The sequence below is a fragment of the Protopterus annectens genome, chromosome 7.part0 (genome assembly GCF_019279795.1).
Source record: "Protopterus annectens isolate FY-2018-M chromosome 7.part0, PAN1.0, whole genome shotgun sequence".
NCBI lineage: Eukaryota > Metazoa > Chordata > Ceratodontiformes > Protopteridae > Protopterus > Protopterus annectens.
In genome coordinates this window covers 1,521,261,838-1,521,278,352 of record NC_056739.1, presented here as the reverse complement: position 1 = coordinate 1,521,278,352, position 16,515 = coordinate 1,521,261,838, and positions in this window count along the sequence as shown.

Here is a 16,515-nt window from a genome sequence, read left to right as displayed (position 1 = left end):
CTAGTTTACTATAAATAGACTTACCCGGACTTGCAGCCTAACTAAAGAAAAAGACAACAAACTACGGAATTGGACATTCACTTGGCAGCAGACTCAACCAAGAAAGAAAAGCCAGCATTCACACACAGACTCCACGCACACACACACTCCGACTTGAGGAAACAGCAAAAACAGTCACACACAGACTTTCAAAATACGAACATGCACATACACTGGACATTAGACAAAAATACCTAAGAGATACAGTACCTCACATAACCGAGCAGGAAACAGCAGTATACAGTACAAGCCTCAATTTTAAGAACCGGGAATCGGAAAACAGTTAGGGAAACGTGAGTCTGTGAGCTGTGCGCATCTAGTAAGGGAAGCCATTGCTGAAACGAACATTTGATTAGGTGCACGCCGTCCATTCCTCCATCCCCCACTAACACAGATACATTTAGTCAGCCAAATACGTTTAGTGTGCTAGCCGGAAAATACATTCAGACATACACTCACTTGCCCCTCGTCATTCACTCATGCACAGCAAATGAAACAGCAGCATCAGACTAACAAAATCAACATACTGACCATTTGCACACACTCTACACTCGCACTTGCATTCACACTCATTCTCACTGTGGTACTTACCCAGACTTGCAGCCTAACAAAAGAAAAAGACAAGCAATGGCAGCAGACTCAACCATGACAGAAAAGCCAGCATTCACACACATGCACTCCATGCATTCACAAACATTCACACACACACACTCGGACTCGAGAAAACCACACAGACTTCAGAAATAAGCAGCATACACATACACATTAAAAAACAGTACCGCACAGAACTGAGCAGTCAATAGGGCATAGGGCATAAAATATAACCCAGCAGCAGCAGTAAACAGTAGAATGCAAAGGTAGTGAAGCATGTGGCAGGTGCCCCCCCCCCCAAATATAAAAACAAGAACTATCGCTTACTAAGCTGGATAACAAAAAAAGTCATGGCCCCAAAACTGCAAATAAACAAAGACTAGCCGTACAATGATCTTGGCAAGACTTAAAAAAAAAACTCACCTGAGCAACAAAGTGAAATGCAGGCAATCCAAGTTCTTGACGTCCGACAGTATAATGCACTCGACGTGATCTACTTCCAAAGAAAGGGAGTTCCACACAGTAGATACTGGGTTTATTAGTTTAATGGAGTGGGCTGGACAAGACAGCTGTGACATCAATAAGTGGGAGGCTCTCTGCCTACTTCTATAGACCATGCTAATGTGGGTGTGCTGACGTCTGTTTGTGGGAGGGAACTCCCTGGTAACTACTACAGACGTGCAGTAGCCCTGACGTCAACAATTAAGAGCCAGCTAGAGGCTTTTACAGGGTGGGACAACTTCATTTTCAAATTGAAATGAAAATACTACGGAAAAGAAGGCTGGCTAGGAGGAGAAACAGTGGAGTGAATAATGTTTTAATGCTGCGGTGCAAATTTCTGTTTATAGGATGAAATAAAAGGGACGAAAAAAGACTGCAGGTATAGAAATAGGATTTAATATCCCACTGTTCTCCTTTAATTGACCTCTTCTTATTTCTGTCTGACTCATAAGAGGCAGGCTGTGGTCTGTTTTCAAGTTTTAGTATGCAGTTAAAAGCAGAATACAAGTAAAACACAGTATAAAAAAACAAATCACAATACAGAAAATAGAAAAAGGCAATAAAGTAATACAAAACACAACACATAAAAAGCAAACTAACGTTTTCCACACAGCAAACTGTAGCAGAATCTGGGTGAGCCTTTCCAGTAAAGCTCTGAAATGTTTTGTTTTACCCTGTAAATAGAGGGCTTAGTTCCTAGCTCCACCCCTACATTTCACAGATGATTAACCTTAGCTGACCTGTTGTAACTTATGTGTGACTCCTTAATTGACCTCTTCTAATTTCTGTCTGACTCACAAGCAAAAGGCTGTGGTCTCTTTTCAAGTTTTAGTATGCAGTTAAAAACAGAATACAAGTTAATCACAGTGTAAAGAAAACAAATCACAGTATACAAAACAGAAAAAAGAATAAAGTAATACAAAACACAACAAATAAAAAGCAAACTAACCTTTCCTTCACAGCAAACTGTAGCAGAATGTTGGTGAGCCTTTCCAGTAAGGCTATGAAATGTTTTATTTCACTCCTTAAATAGAATGTTTAGTTGCTAGCTCCACCCCCTCAGTTCACAGATGATTAACCTTAGGTGACCTGTTGTAACTTATGCGTGACTCCTTAATTGACATCATCTAATTTCTGTCTGACTCACAAGAGACAGGCTGTGGTCTCTTTTCCAGTGTTAGTATGCAGTTAAAAGCAGAATACAAGTAAAACACAGTGTAAAGAAAACAAATCACAGTATAGAAAGTAGAAAAAGGCAATAAAGTAATATGAAACACAACAACTAAAAAGCAAACTAACCTTTCCCTCCAAGCAAACTGTAGCAGAATCTGGGTGAGCCTTTTCAGTAAAGCTCTAAAATGTTTTATTTTACCTCTTAAATAGAAGTTTTAGTTCCTTGCTCCACCCCATCAGTTCACAAATGATTAACCTTAGCTGACCTGTTATAACTTATGTGTGATTCCGTAATTGACCTCTTCTAATTTCTGTCTGACTCACAAGAGACAAGCTTTGGCCTCTTTTCAAGTTTTAGTATGCAGTTAAAAGCAGAATACAAGTAAAACACAGTGTAAAGAAAACAAATCACAGTATACAAAATAGAAGAAGGCAATAAAGTAATACAAAACACAACAAATAAAAATCAAACTAACCTTTTCCTCACAGCAAACTGTAGCAGAATCTGGGTGAGCTTTTCCAGTAAAGCTCTGAATTTTTTTTATTTTACCCCATAAATAGAAGGTTTAGGTACGAGCTCTACCCCCCCCCTCATTTCACAGATGATTAACCTTAGCTGACCTGTTGTAACTTATGTGTGACTCCTTAATTGACCTCTTCTAATTTCTATCTGACTCACAAGAGACAGGCTATGGTCTCTTTTCAAGTTTTAATATGCAGTTAAAAGCATAATATAAGTAAAACACAGTGTAAAGAAAACAAATTACAGTATACAAAATAGAAGAAGGCAATAAAGTAATACAAAACACAACAAATAAAAAGCAAACTAACCTTTTTCTCACAGCAAACTTCAGCTGAATCTGAGTGAGCCTTTCCAGTAAAGCTCTGAAATAGTTTATTTTACCCCATAAATAGAAGGTTTAGGTCCGAGCTCTACCCCCCTCATTTCACAGATGATTAACCTTAGCTGACCTGTTGTAACTTATGTGTGAGTCCTTAATTGACCTTTTCTAATTTCTGTCTGACTCACAAAAGATAGGCTATGGTCTGTTTTCTTTTTTTTTTTAATTCTTTTATTAAGTTGGGTATACTTGAAACTTTTAAAGGAGAAGGCTTTAGAAAATATTTGAGTGGCTTGGGCAATGGACTTAGAGGAGATCGAGGGGTAGGCTATGGTCTGTTTTCAAGTTTCAGTATGCAGTTAAAAGCAGAATACAAGTAAAACACAGTGTAAAGAAAACAAATCACAGTGTACAAAATAGAAAAAGGCAATAAAGTAATACAAAACACAACAAATAAAAGGCAAACTAACCTTTCCCTCACAGCAAACTGTAACAAAATCTGGGTGAGCCTTTCCAGTAAAGCTCTGAAATGTTTTATTTTACCCCTTAAATAGAAGGTTTAGTTCCTAGCTCCACCTCCTAAGTTCACAGATGATTAACCTTAGCTGACCTGTTGTAACTTATGTGTTACTCCTTAACTGACCTCTTCTAATTTCTGTCTGACTCACAAAAGACAGGCTCTGGTCTCTTTTCAAGTTTCAGTGTGCAGTTAAAAGTAGAATACAAGTAAAACACAGTGTAAAGAAAACAAATCACAGTCTACAAAATATAAAAAGACAATAAAGTAATGCAAAACACAACAAACAAAAAGCAAACTAACCTTTCCTTTACAGCAAACTGTAGCAGAATCTGGGTGAGCCTTTCCAGTAAAGCCAAAAGTGAATCTCCCACAACTTTCCACACTGCCATGACTCAGATTAGAACCGAAGTCGCTGCGGCCACAACGCAGAGTACTAACCACTATACAATCACGGCAAGCTATCTGGAGAGGAGTACTTATTGTACAATGCTGATATTTGAATCTATATTTCATTCATATTAAACTAAGCAATTTTTTTGTTGTTGTGTAATAATATTGTCAATATCTACAGTATATGTCATGTTACTTTAGTCAAAAAATTAAATGTCTATTTTTTTGGAGTTTTTCTCACCGGGTCTCCACTGAAAAATGGTTCCAAGCCAGCTGGACTAACAAGGTCAACAAATTTAAACTAAATAAATAATAAATAAATAAATTATATTGCTGAGTTGAGCACTTATTTTCATAGATGGGTGAGTGGGTGTCAGGTCACCACTTTTTAAAGGCTGGTAAATCTTTTGGTGAGGGAACAAGCCCTTAGCACTTTGCCTGAAGACATGAGAATCTGTTGGCAGACTAGGAGTGTAATTCTGCAGATGAGCTGGAGAAAAAAGGGGATCTCTATACTTAGCAAGCAGGGCATCACTGCACAAGAAGGGGATACTCAGTGCTGATCGAGGATATAAGGGAACCCATGGTGGCCAGCCTAAAACACCCTAACAGAGTTCACCAGTAACAGCAGGGCATCACTGCACAAGAAGGGGATACTCAGTGCTGATCAAGGATATAAGGGAACCCATGGTGGCCAGCCTAAAACACCCTAACAGAGTTCACCAGTAACAGGGGGAGGCACTAATTCAGGTACATGGCCAGAATCAATGATTTGATGTTTTAAATGTAGCCAGTGGTGCCATGTAACATACAAATGTCAATGGAAGCAAGATTGGGAATAAAAGGTGGGGGAGCCAGTAAGTGGGAATAACAGTATGCCAGTGGTAAGTTGTCTGGATACAACAGGGGTACCAGACTGTCACCAGCAACTGCTAAGAGAGAGAGAGAAAGAGACAGATATCCTCTGATACAACCATTGTGAAGCCTGCAGTGGTTAAAGATGGGCAGTACTTGCTTGGGGAGTCCACTCCAGTCAGAGCTTTAGGAGTAACCCCATTCTAAATGCCTTTTGCCAGGGTTCACCTTGACTGAGAGGATGGAAAAGGAAGCAAGCAAGTAGGTGTGTCTGAGGATATCACTGCAGATGTCTTGGTAGGGAATGATTTTGATAATGCAGTACCTTGTCTGCATGCAGTTATACAGAGTCAGGCTTGGAGACAGGCATGTGGGTCTGGTAGCCTGGGGGAGACCCAAATGGACCCCACACCTGAATCCAGTGCTGGTGAGGTGGCTATTTCAGGGAAGGAGCTAGTCTGTATCTGTCAGCCTGAAGGTGAGCCACAGCTGCTGATAGGTACTGATGTTCCCTTGGACAGAGTGACTGCAAGGGCAGAGGTGAGTGGTAGTACCTAGGCTGACAGTGATGCACTTCCTTGTGGAAGGGGAGCTGGGAAGGATCACAAAGGAAGAGCTGAGACAGGCTCAGCTACTGGACCCTGTTTGAGGGAGGCAGCTAGGCACCTGATTCTCAAGGAAAGGGGGAGTCTGTATACTGGAACAAATGGTTAATGTATACAGACTGGACCCCTGAAGGAGGGCTAGAGGGTCAGGCAATACAACAGTTGGTAGTGCCTAGAGCCTACCTTCTGATACTTCTAGCCATAGCCCATGACATTCCTTTTGCAGGTCATATGGACATAAAGCATACCAAGAGACATATTATGCAGAACGTTTATTGGCTTGGCATTGCAAGGGATGTAATATGGTACTGCAGGACCTGTGAGCAGTGCCAGAAAGTAGGCAAGGCAGGAGACAAGTTCAAAGCTCCTTTGATGCCTTTGCCTGTGATTTAGGAGGCATTTCAGAGCATAGCTATGGATATTGTGGGGCCTCTGGGTACCCCAAGTTCCACATTGAAAAAGTATATTCTGGTGGTAGTAGATTATGCTGCTAGATACCCTGAGACAGTGGATCTATCCTCCATTGAGGCATAGAAGGTGGCAAATGCTTTGTTAGAGATTTTCAGCAGGGCAGGTTTCTCGAGAGAAATATTGATTACAGAGGTGTGAATTTCATTTCAGACCTGCTGTCTTGTCTGTAGGAGAGCTGTAGGGTGAAGCACCTAAAGACCACCCCTACCATCCCCAGACTAATGGTCTTGTGGAGAGGTTAAACTCTACACTAAAGACCATGCTATGGGCATCTGCAGACCAGTTTAAGAGAGAGAGTGGGACAAATATTTGCCCCATCTGTTGTTTGCATACAGAAATGTACCCCAAGAACCCACAAGTTTTTCACCTTTTGAGTTGTTGCATGGACATAGAGTGAGGGAGCCTTTAGATTTGATTCTTATTGAATGGGAGGGTGAGTGTGAATCCCACAAGGAGTCTGTTGTGGCATATGTCCTAAACATCAGGACAAGGATTAGGTAGGATTGCCAACCTTTCATGTCAAAAATTCTGGACATGTACGTGAAAGCAAAATGTGTGCAATTTTGGTACCCTGTCTCCTCTTACCCAGCCATTCCAGTGTCCCATTACTTGGCTATTTCTTCCCATTTGCCATAAACACTGTTCAAAACTCTCAATGTGCATACTGTTTTCTGTTTTACTTCTACAATGATTATAAATATTTGGATTTAATTTAAAATTTTTATTTCAAATTTTATAGTGCAAACACTGATAGATATTTGCTAAACAAAGCAATACAGTTTCACAGTGAAAATAGATTTAGCATTAAAACTTCTCTGCCTTTGCTACTCACATTCACTAAAACGGCATTGAAACCCCCTATTTAAAGAAAATGCATCTGGCCAGTGGCGGATTAAGTTTACCTTTGGGCTGTTTTCAAATCATAAGTCCCTTGCTCACATTTTTAGGATTATGCGAATGTTCTTTGATTTAACTTCCTGATTGTATTAAATTATAATACATAATAATTCAATTATATCCCTTGCATAATACAGCACAACTTGTTAGACCATGTTTTAAATTTATAGTTTTGAACATTTTTCCAGTAAGCAATGAAACAAAACATATGAACCAATACTGACAAAACTTCCCAATTCAGAAGATTTTAACCATAAAAGGCCACTCAAACGTCTGTCATTACAATCCACCAATATCAGTCAATATGTACAATCTTTGCAGAAGTAAAAGTCATCTGAATTCCACATTAAAGAGATCTGTAATGAAAATGTTGCTGCTAGTAAACAACTTTATATTTCAGTATTTCACCTACAAATTCAATGCCGGCTGCCATTGAAGAATAAATTGCCTATGTTACATTAAAAAATGGTAAACTGGTAATATTGCAATAGGAATGGATGGCAAACTAAAAACAGGTTCATAGTTACTAGGCATCTCAGCCAAAGGAGAACATACTCAGAACTGCAGCACCCCACCCCCTATAATGCAACACAGTATCAGCAATCCATCTACATGCTGTGGAATACTACGTCCCTATAATAGCCCAAGTCAGCCTAAGACATACAATATCTAAAACTGCATACAACTGTTTTACTACACTTTCAGTTGCCTATGCACTTCAAAGTTACAAAATAGTTCACTTTCATTTGCCTGTGCACCTCAAAATTACAAAAAAAGTTCACAAGCCTACAGTTTATTTAACTACATTCAGTACAATTTGGTACAGCCTATGTCACACAGTCAGAAAAGTACAGGTACGCTGAACAGCCTATTTAGACTTTACTGCTCCACTATCAATATATATTGTATTATACTAACATGCTGTTTGCCCAGGATGGCCTTGCTTAAATCACTGCCTAAAATCTGTAACCTCACCATTAAAACTCAAGTCCGAAATAGAACAATCTGATTTTTTTTCTCCTATTCCAGCTGTAATCTTCACCAAAGTCTAACCAAGATTCTCCTCTTTTATTGCAAGAGTCTATACAATTCTATCGTCAATGGCAATTAAATTAACTATCTCCAGAATTATTCATTGCCTGACACTGTTCTAGAAATCTTTATCACTTTTATGTCCTTCCATCACAAAGGTCCACTCTGCTATGTTCCTTCCCATTAAATAACTTTACAAATCATGTGTTATTAGCAGATCCAAGAAACACTTTACAGAGCACACTTTTGTACCTTTAAAACATTGCAAAACATGTAATTTCTAAAGTACGTTACTGTTCTTTTCTTACTTTGTTATTATATCCACTCTGTTAAAATATCTGTTACTACATTTCCTGCCCCAGTACTTTGATGTTATGGGATGAATGAGTCTGGAAGCCATAGTGCACTGAAATCTGTAAGAATGCCTTACTCTCAGAAAAGTGACATTAATGGAAACAAGTTTTGAAAAGCAATATGCTTACAAATATATGAAAGTAATACTTAAAATTACTAGTTAATCCTAATAATTCATTTTGGGAAATGTTTGGTAGCAGTCTTTGCACCTGAATAATATCGGAATAGAAAGAGTAAATGGTATTTGAGTCAAATGAGTTTTAAACAATCTTTAACAAGAGAAAAAATACACATAAACTCTAAACAAACTCTAATAACAGAATAAAACCATAAACAATGTAATGTTGAGTTCAAGTTAATGGTATTATTTAAAAATAGGAGTAGGTATTATAATTCTAATATATTACAATGTTATAAATTAGAGAAATACACTAACATGAAACCTTCAGACACATAACTGATATCACAAAAACTCAGCTCCTGCCTTGCTCTGTCCCCATGTTATGTGCATGAACATGCCTCTCAAATGTTCAGATTTTTGGCACTTATTTTTGGTCTGTTCCTCATAAAATTTGTGGTTTTCTGGCATATCACTGAGGATTTAAGCTACTAAATAATGACACACATTTGAGTTTGATCCTTATCCTTCAGAAAATGCATACTAATGCAAACCCTATTATTCTACCAACTTTCTAAGAGCAATATTTAAAATATGTCCTTATTTGTGGGCAATTGTTCCCCAATTAATTGATTCTTTGTCTAGATTTCTTTTACTTATAAGTTGGGAGGTATGCACATAAATAATAGACATTCTTCTTCCAACGGTCCAGCCATCCCCAGCTTACCTTAGAAAGAAACAGCAGTCTCACAGCTGTCTCTACACGAACTGCTGCATTGGTATTTCCTCTATATATGCAAACCGACTGTGGAACAAGTAGGCAAAACTGCAACATTTCATAAGTACCTGAACAGCTGAACCATGTTTGAAACAACAGGTAGGAGAAGTGTTTGGTAACCATTTTTAGGCATGTAATTTTACACCTATAGTTCCATATAAACTAAAATGTCATCCTGATCTTCCAGTGCAGGTATGAATATACCTTTATTTCAGATTTTCTTGACATGGGATGCTGTTTGTCAACTGTGTGAGCATATTCACAGCATCCAACCTCACACTCACAGCTATGTACAGTCTAGTATCTTAACCCCATTCAGTTACCTTCTAAACATTTGTCATAAAGTGAAGATTCCCCTTCTGTTGAAATATCACATCCTTAAAATAGGTCTGGAACCAAACTTTAGTGTAAGGCTTATTCCCATACTTTAAAAGCATGTGAAAAGTTACCATGTTTTTCAGAAGTGAAAACTATAATATCCCTTACTAAAATCTATTTTGCACAGCATGATCCACTGCAAAGATTATGTCTAATGATGTAATATTTTTATGAGAAGAACTTGCTCTGTTCTTGTACAGTCTTTATAGTACTTGTTTGTACCTGTCAACTGAATCAGTTCTGTCCTTTAAAATTCATGGCAGAGCTTCAAAAAGAGAAGCACTTTCTTATTGTTTGGGATTGCTTCAAATATTTGACCTTACATAATTAGTGATACAGGAGTTTTTATATAGGCATACTTTAGTTATTTAATAATGCATGCAACTTTAATTAGATGAAACATTGATGTGAGAGCTTGTTCTACGTCGGCCGCTTGCAAGCTCTGCATCGAGAAGAAGCTTGAGACTAACCTAACTCCCACAATCCCCCTCTGCCTTTACCTCATATCTAGTTTGCCGCTGCAGCGTTCACATCACTTGATCGAGCTCGAGCACCTAAAGCTAAGATTTAAATACTTTTTCTTGTATTTCTTAAGAATTTTTTTTTTCTAAAAAGTTATTTAGTGACTGTGTGTGTGTGTGATACTGTTTCGAGGAATTTTAAAGTTATTTTAAACTTTATTAGAGTTTCCCTCGGGGCCTATCCCCACCCTTTACTGGATTGACTACCGGATAGACATTCTTTTTACTGGATTTGACAAAATTACCGGATTGGACTTGACTTTTACTCTTTATTATCCTATTGTTAGCTTTACTAAGATGTCTGAGAAAGCTAAGTCTGGGTTTAAACGTTGCCAATGTGGGCAAAAGATGTCAGTTACTGACAATAGTTCCTCGTCTACTGTCTTGGCCCTCTCCATCTGCAAGAAGACTGTTCAATTTGTCATTCTTTCAGTGGAAGAGGAAACTCATGGATAGGGGTCTTTTAAAACCTACCTTTCAAGAGGCTCTGGATGCTTCAGACCAGGCATCCAAATCAAGGAATCGAAGACGCCGGAGCCCAGGACATCGGCTCCAAGCTCTTCAGTTAAAGTTCGATCACCGGTTCCACAGTCTTCGGACCGTGTTCAACTGTTGTCAGTTTCGAGCCTCGAGTCTGTGACGGAGCTCCTCCCCGACACTGTTGAGGTCGGCTCCGCTTCTTCCAGACCCTCCGACCGATGTAGACCGCATGGTGCAGAAGTTAATGGAGAAGCCTTATCCAAACTCATCTCGGTCTCCTCTCAATTGGTGTCAGACTTGAAGGCCTTCCTTATCTTCATCTGTTCCTCCTCCGAGACCTGTCCAGTCTTCGAGCCGAAGAGGCTGATCTGCTGATTGTGGAGCCCTCGTGCCAGAACCGTCCTTCTCTTGGTCGGCTCCGTTCACCTCGACTCTGTCGGATCCCGGAGTCTCGGAGCCGAAGATCCATCCTGCGGGACCGAGTCGGACCGATGTTTGGTTCTGACGCCTCCTCTCGGGGCCTCGGCTCGGATCGACTCGGTTCCATCCTCGGATGCCTGTGCCTGTTTTGGGGATTCTTCCCATTTCTTCGAACGGAGATACCTCGACTCGGGACCCGGGGCCTTCGACCTCATGAGGAAGGTGTTGTCTACCCAGACAACCACATCAGCAGAAACAGCTTCTCCTCCCCATAAAGGACTATCGCCGAGCACCTGTGTCTCAGCCACCCCTGCCTCTTCCTCGGAGGCTTTGGATGCTCCCCTGAAGAAGTCCCTAGGAAAGATTGTGTAAGAGGAGACACTTAGATTCTCCACAAGAATCATTGACATCGGACACTGACTTGATGAGTCAGAAGGGTCCCCAAAGTCACCCTCAGAGGATGTCTCTTTTCTGACATCTTGGAGATCCTAAAGCAGAGGTGATTGGCAATCTCCCCTTCTGAGGATGAGTCAGTCTTGCTGAAGGCATTTGGTGCTCGCCCTTCCTCCTCCTGGGTCACTCCGCCCTTCGATGAGTTAATGGAGCTGATTGCAAGGGGTGGAGATGCCTGACACGGTGGAACCAGTCCCTAGAAAGCCTAATAAGTATATTACTGCACCCAAGACAAGGCTTATCTAACAAAGGCAGTTCCAGTGGTGGCAGCGCCACGAAAAGGAGAGATGTCGAATTTTCCTCATCTGTCCATCCGCCTAACAGAGATTCTAGGACTATGGACAGGTACGGAAGCATTTTAGTTCAGCTTTTTCAATGCGATCCCTGAACTATTTGACCCACTTCACACGACTACAGAGGGATCTAGTCAAAGAGTTGGGAGATACCCTCCAGGGTACTACAGATGCTGCTGTTTCAGAGAAAGTTACAGCACATCTCAATATACATCCATTGTAAACTCGTCCATGAGGCTGATCTCATACGCAGTCAAGGATCGAGTAGGGCAGCTCAGCGATTGCTCTTCGTGAGACAATCCTGGATGATGTTCATTTGCAGAAGCCTTCAAGTCTTCCTTTACTAACGCCCATTTGACGGTGCCACTCTCTTTGGCCCCAAGTAAAGGAGACCCTTACCCGTGTGAACAGGAGGGAAAGACTCTGTCTGCTGTCGGAGATTTTTCCACCCCATCCAGACCGCCAAAGGGCAACGCTGTGGAAAAATGTGGTTTCAAAACCCCAAGGATCTTTCCCAGGCACACAGGGTGATGCCTCTAGAGGCAGAGGAGGCAGAGGTGGAAGACGCTGCCCTGGCGGCAGAGGGGTCCAAGAAACCAAGGTGACAGGGACACCCCTGGAAAACCTTTCCAGCACTCCTGAGAGGAGGCCCGACTGTCCTGCTCTGGAGGCAGTCGGGGTCGCTTCCCTCAGGCCTGGCAAAATCTTACATCAGACAACTGGGTTTGTTACCAGAGGCTACAGAATCTTCCTAGTGCCCCCCATTCCAATGAGAAGACTCCCAGATGTGCCGCCCGACCCTGCAGCTATAGAAATTTCAAAGCTGCTAGAAAAGAGTCATCCAACCAGTCCCATGACCAAAGAGGATTCGAACTTACTCAAGGTTCTTTTAGTTCCAAAGAAGACAGGGGACTGGAGGCCGATTCTGGACCTAAGCAATCTCAATACCTTCGTCAAGAAAGAAAAGTTCCGAATGGTCACGCTTCAATCGATCCTTCCATTTTACAGAAGGACGATTGGATGTGCTCAATAGATCTGAAGGACGCTTACTACCACATTAAAATGGCCAGGGCGTCCAGGGATCACTTGCGCTTCGGCTGGGAGCCAGTCACTTTCAGTTTCGAGCCCTGCCCTTTGGTCTAACCTCAGCCCCCAGGGTTTTACCAAATGCATGGCAGTGGTGGCGCCTCACCTCAGGTGTTTCGTGATCTGGACAACTGGCTCCTTTCTGCCACCACCCAGCCAGCTGATTCAGGCCAGGGATTACACACTACAGCTTTGTGTTCATCTCGAATTTCCGAATTTCGAAAAATCTTCACTACAGCCATCACAGCATATCTCATTCATAGGAGCAGAATTGGATACGCATCATTTAATTCTAAGACTTCCCCCAGAAAGGATAGCCTCACTACAAAGCCACATATCTCTTCTTCTGTCATCCAGAAAATCCCCAGCAAAACTGGTTCTGAAGGTTTTGGGTCTCATGGCAGTTTCTCTCATTGCGATACCATTGGGAAGACTGCACATGAGAGTTCTACAATGGCTACTGTTTGCACAATGGTCGTTCCGACAGCTACCTCTGACACACAAAATTCTGATCACGAATACATGCAAATCGCACCTAGCCTGGTGGCTTCAGACTTGCAACCTTTCCAGCGGAAGACCATTTGTGCTACCCATGCCGACAGCTACGGTGACCACGGACGCTTCCCTGATAGGGTGGGGGGGGCATCTTTCAGGGACAGACAGTCCAAGGCGAATGGACCAATTTAGAGTACAATCTGCACATCAATGTTCTAGAGTTGAGGGCAGTGTTTCTAGCGTTGCAACACTTTGCTCCCCTTCTTCCTCTAGGGACTATTGCAGTTCAGACAGACAACATGTCCGTAGTCTGGTACATAAACAAACAAGGGGGAACCAAGTCTTATCAACTATGCAGAGAGGCCATGAGAATCTGGCAATGGGCGAGTCCACGGGCTTTCTGATCGCAACGCACATCCTGGGGTCATCCCATAGCCGACAGGCTGAGCAGAGCAATCCTGTTGCCTCACGAGTGGTCCTCAAAACAGTCAAGAAGATTTTTCAACTGGGGCCAGCCTTGATCTCTTTATGCCTCCAATGAACGCCAAATGCAGGAGCTACTTTGCTATTACCCTCCCAGAAGTCCCCAGGATGCGCTCCTGTGCTTTTCCTCCCTTTGATTGCAAAGTTTCTGCAGAAAGCCAACAACCTGCTGGCCTCACAATTTGTTTCCCTTTCTTCTGGCACACAGCATTCGGGGACCCTGGATCCTGGACCCAGAGCCAGATCTACTGACCCACTGGGGTTCCCCACCGCCTAGCAGCTTGGCTGCTCCGCTTCCCTTCTTAGCCAGGTCTGATCTTCTCTCACCTGCAGTTCAGAATATACTAGTGGCTTCAAAGCTTCCACTACTAAGACCTACACTAGTAAATGGAAGCGTTTTGTATTCTGAGCAAATACACAGCATTTGGACCCTGTCATAGCTCCGTTAAACAAGATCTTGGAGTTTTTAACAGAATTGTTCCACCAAGGAGCTTCTCCTGCCACTTTAAGAGTGCAATTGGTTGCCATTTCCAACTTTCATGTGGAAGAATGTGGGGCACCTATTATGGCTCACAGACTTTGTAAGGCCTTTTTAAAAGGATCTTTCCATATTAGACCACCAGTTAGAACTCCTACATCTCCTTGGAATCTAAACCTTTTATTATCTAAATTGATGTTACCTCCATTTGAGCCAGCCTCCTCTTGTCCGTTGAAGTATTTGTCATGGAAGACCCTCTTCTTGGTAGCCATTACATCCACTAGGAGAGTATCTGAGCTTCAGGCTCTTTCCATTAAACACCCTTATCTGATCTTTCACTCTGACAGAGTATCTCTTCGCACTAATCCATCCTTTCTCCCCTAAGTATGCTCTATTAATAACATTAATCAATCCATTGAACTACCTACCTTTTTCAAAAATCACTCCAATAAATTGGAGTATATGTTGGATGTCCATAGACAACTTAGATTTTACTTGGATAGAACAAAGGATCACAGGAAATCTGATCAACTTTTTGTAGCCTTTGCTGACAGCAGGAAAGGTGTAGCAGTTACTAAACGAACCCTATCTAAATGGCTAACTGATTGCATTATATTTGTTTATGATTCTTCAAAACAAATTTTACCTGTCAAACCCAAGAGACATTCTACAAGATCAGTGTCTACATCCCTGGCTCATGCAGCTCGTCTACCATTAGACACTATTTGTGCAGCTGCTACTTGGTCTAAACCACATACATTCATCTCTCATTACAAAGTAGACAGGGTTTCTAGGGACAGGGCAACCTTTGGTTCCACTGTGCTCAAGAACGTTCTCCCGTGAGTTCCTCAGGAACATGGAGCTAGGACGCTCTCAGGTGTAGAAGATCGAACACTCTCACATTTAGAAGTTATGTCCTTACCATAACGCTCCATGTGGAGTGTTCATCTCGCTTTGTTCTTACATTCCCACCCTCCCACCCTCAGGAAGAACATAGTTTGGTGCCTGGTCTGGATTATTTGGCTTCTGCTTTTGCAGTGGTTGTATATATATGTATATCTTGTATATATATATATATGGATAAGTGCTTGTACAGTTATGTTGTTTGTTTTTGCATGAATATGCTCTTTCTCTGACTTCTGGTTTGCTTGCAAACTAGATCTGAGGTAAAGGCAGAGGGGGATTGTGGGAGTTAGGTTAGTCTCGAGCTTCTTCTCGATGCAGAGCTTGACACGGAGCCGAGGATCGGCTCCGAACCCAGGTGTAAGAACAAAGGCGAGATGAACACTCCACATGGAACATTATGGTAAGGACATAACTTCTAATTTTCATTCATTTATTCATTAATTGTCCCTATGCCAGAACTTAACTGGGCATATAAAAACTTTTACCAGACAGAAGTATTCACTCCCCCTCCATACACACAGTTTGGAAAATGGTCAATTTAGTTATAAACTATGTCTTTTGGATATGGTGGGAGGCAAGAGTGCATGCAGCCAGGCATACTCCTTACACTCTGCTGAGTACACTGTGAATAATTCTCAGAAACATGAATTATAGATACAATAATAATTCTATCAGGGTTTGAAAAGTGGCTACCAAGTGCATCTAATCACAACTTGCTTAGATGTGTAATTACCTTTTTATAATTAAAGAGTCAATATATGAAACCAAAGCATACATTCCTTACGTGTGCATGAGGTAACATTTGAAGTGTTGTGTGCATGTATTTATGTAAAATGGAGAAAGAAGGGCAACAATATGAGACTGGGTATAAAATGGAACTCTCTGGCTAGAGTCTTGGTGAGAGGATGTGCAGAGACTTCACACTGAAAGCATCCTAGCTGAGAATCAAATGCATCCTAGGCCACTAGAGAAGTGTGAAGAAAAGATAAATCCAGAACTAAGGTTACATTTAAGGGAAGCAAAAGTATGCCCCAATCATAGTCATGGAGAATTATTTGCATATTGTTTTTAACCATACAATGAATTTCAGTAGCATTACTTTCTGCAAGCAAAAAAAACAAGATCTGCAAATGACCGTTGTTCTAACTTGCCTTAATATTATTTTTTCCTGATTAATCCCTGTGCACACACTTTTGCAACTTCCCTATAATACCACAACAGTCCTGCAACAATCAAATCAGATGGTGTCAGAAAAAGCATTAAAAATCCCAGGTGGTATGATGACACTACCTCACCCACCAAAAAATGTACACCAATAGTTTCTTAACTAAGCATTATTGAACATCAAACACTGTT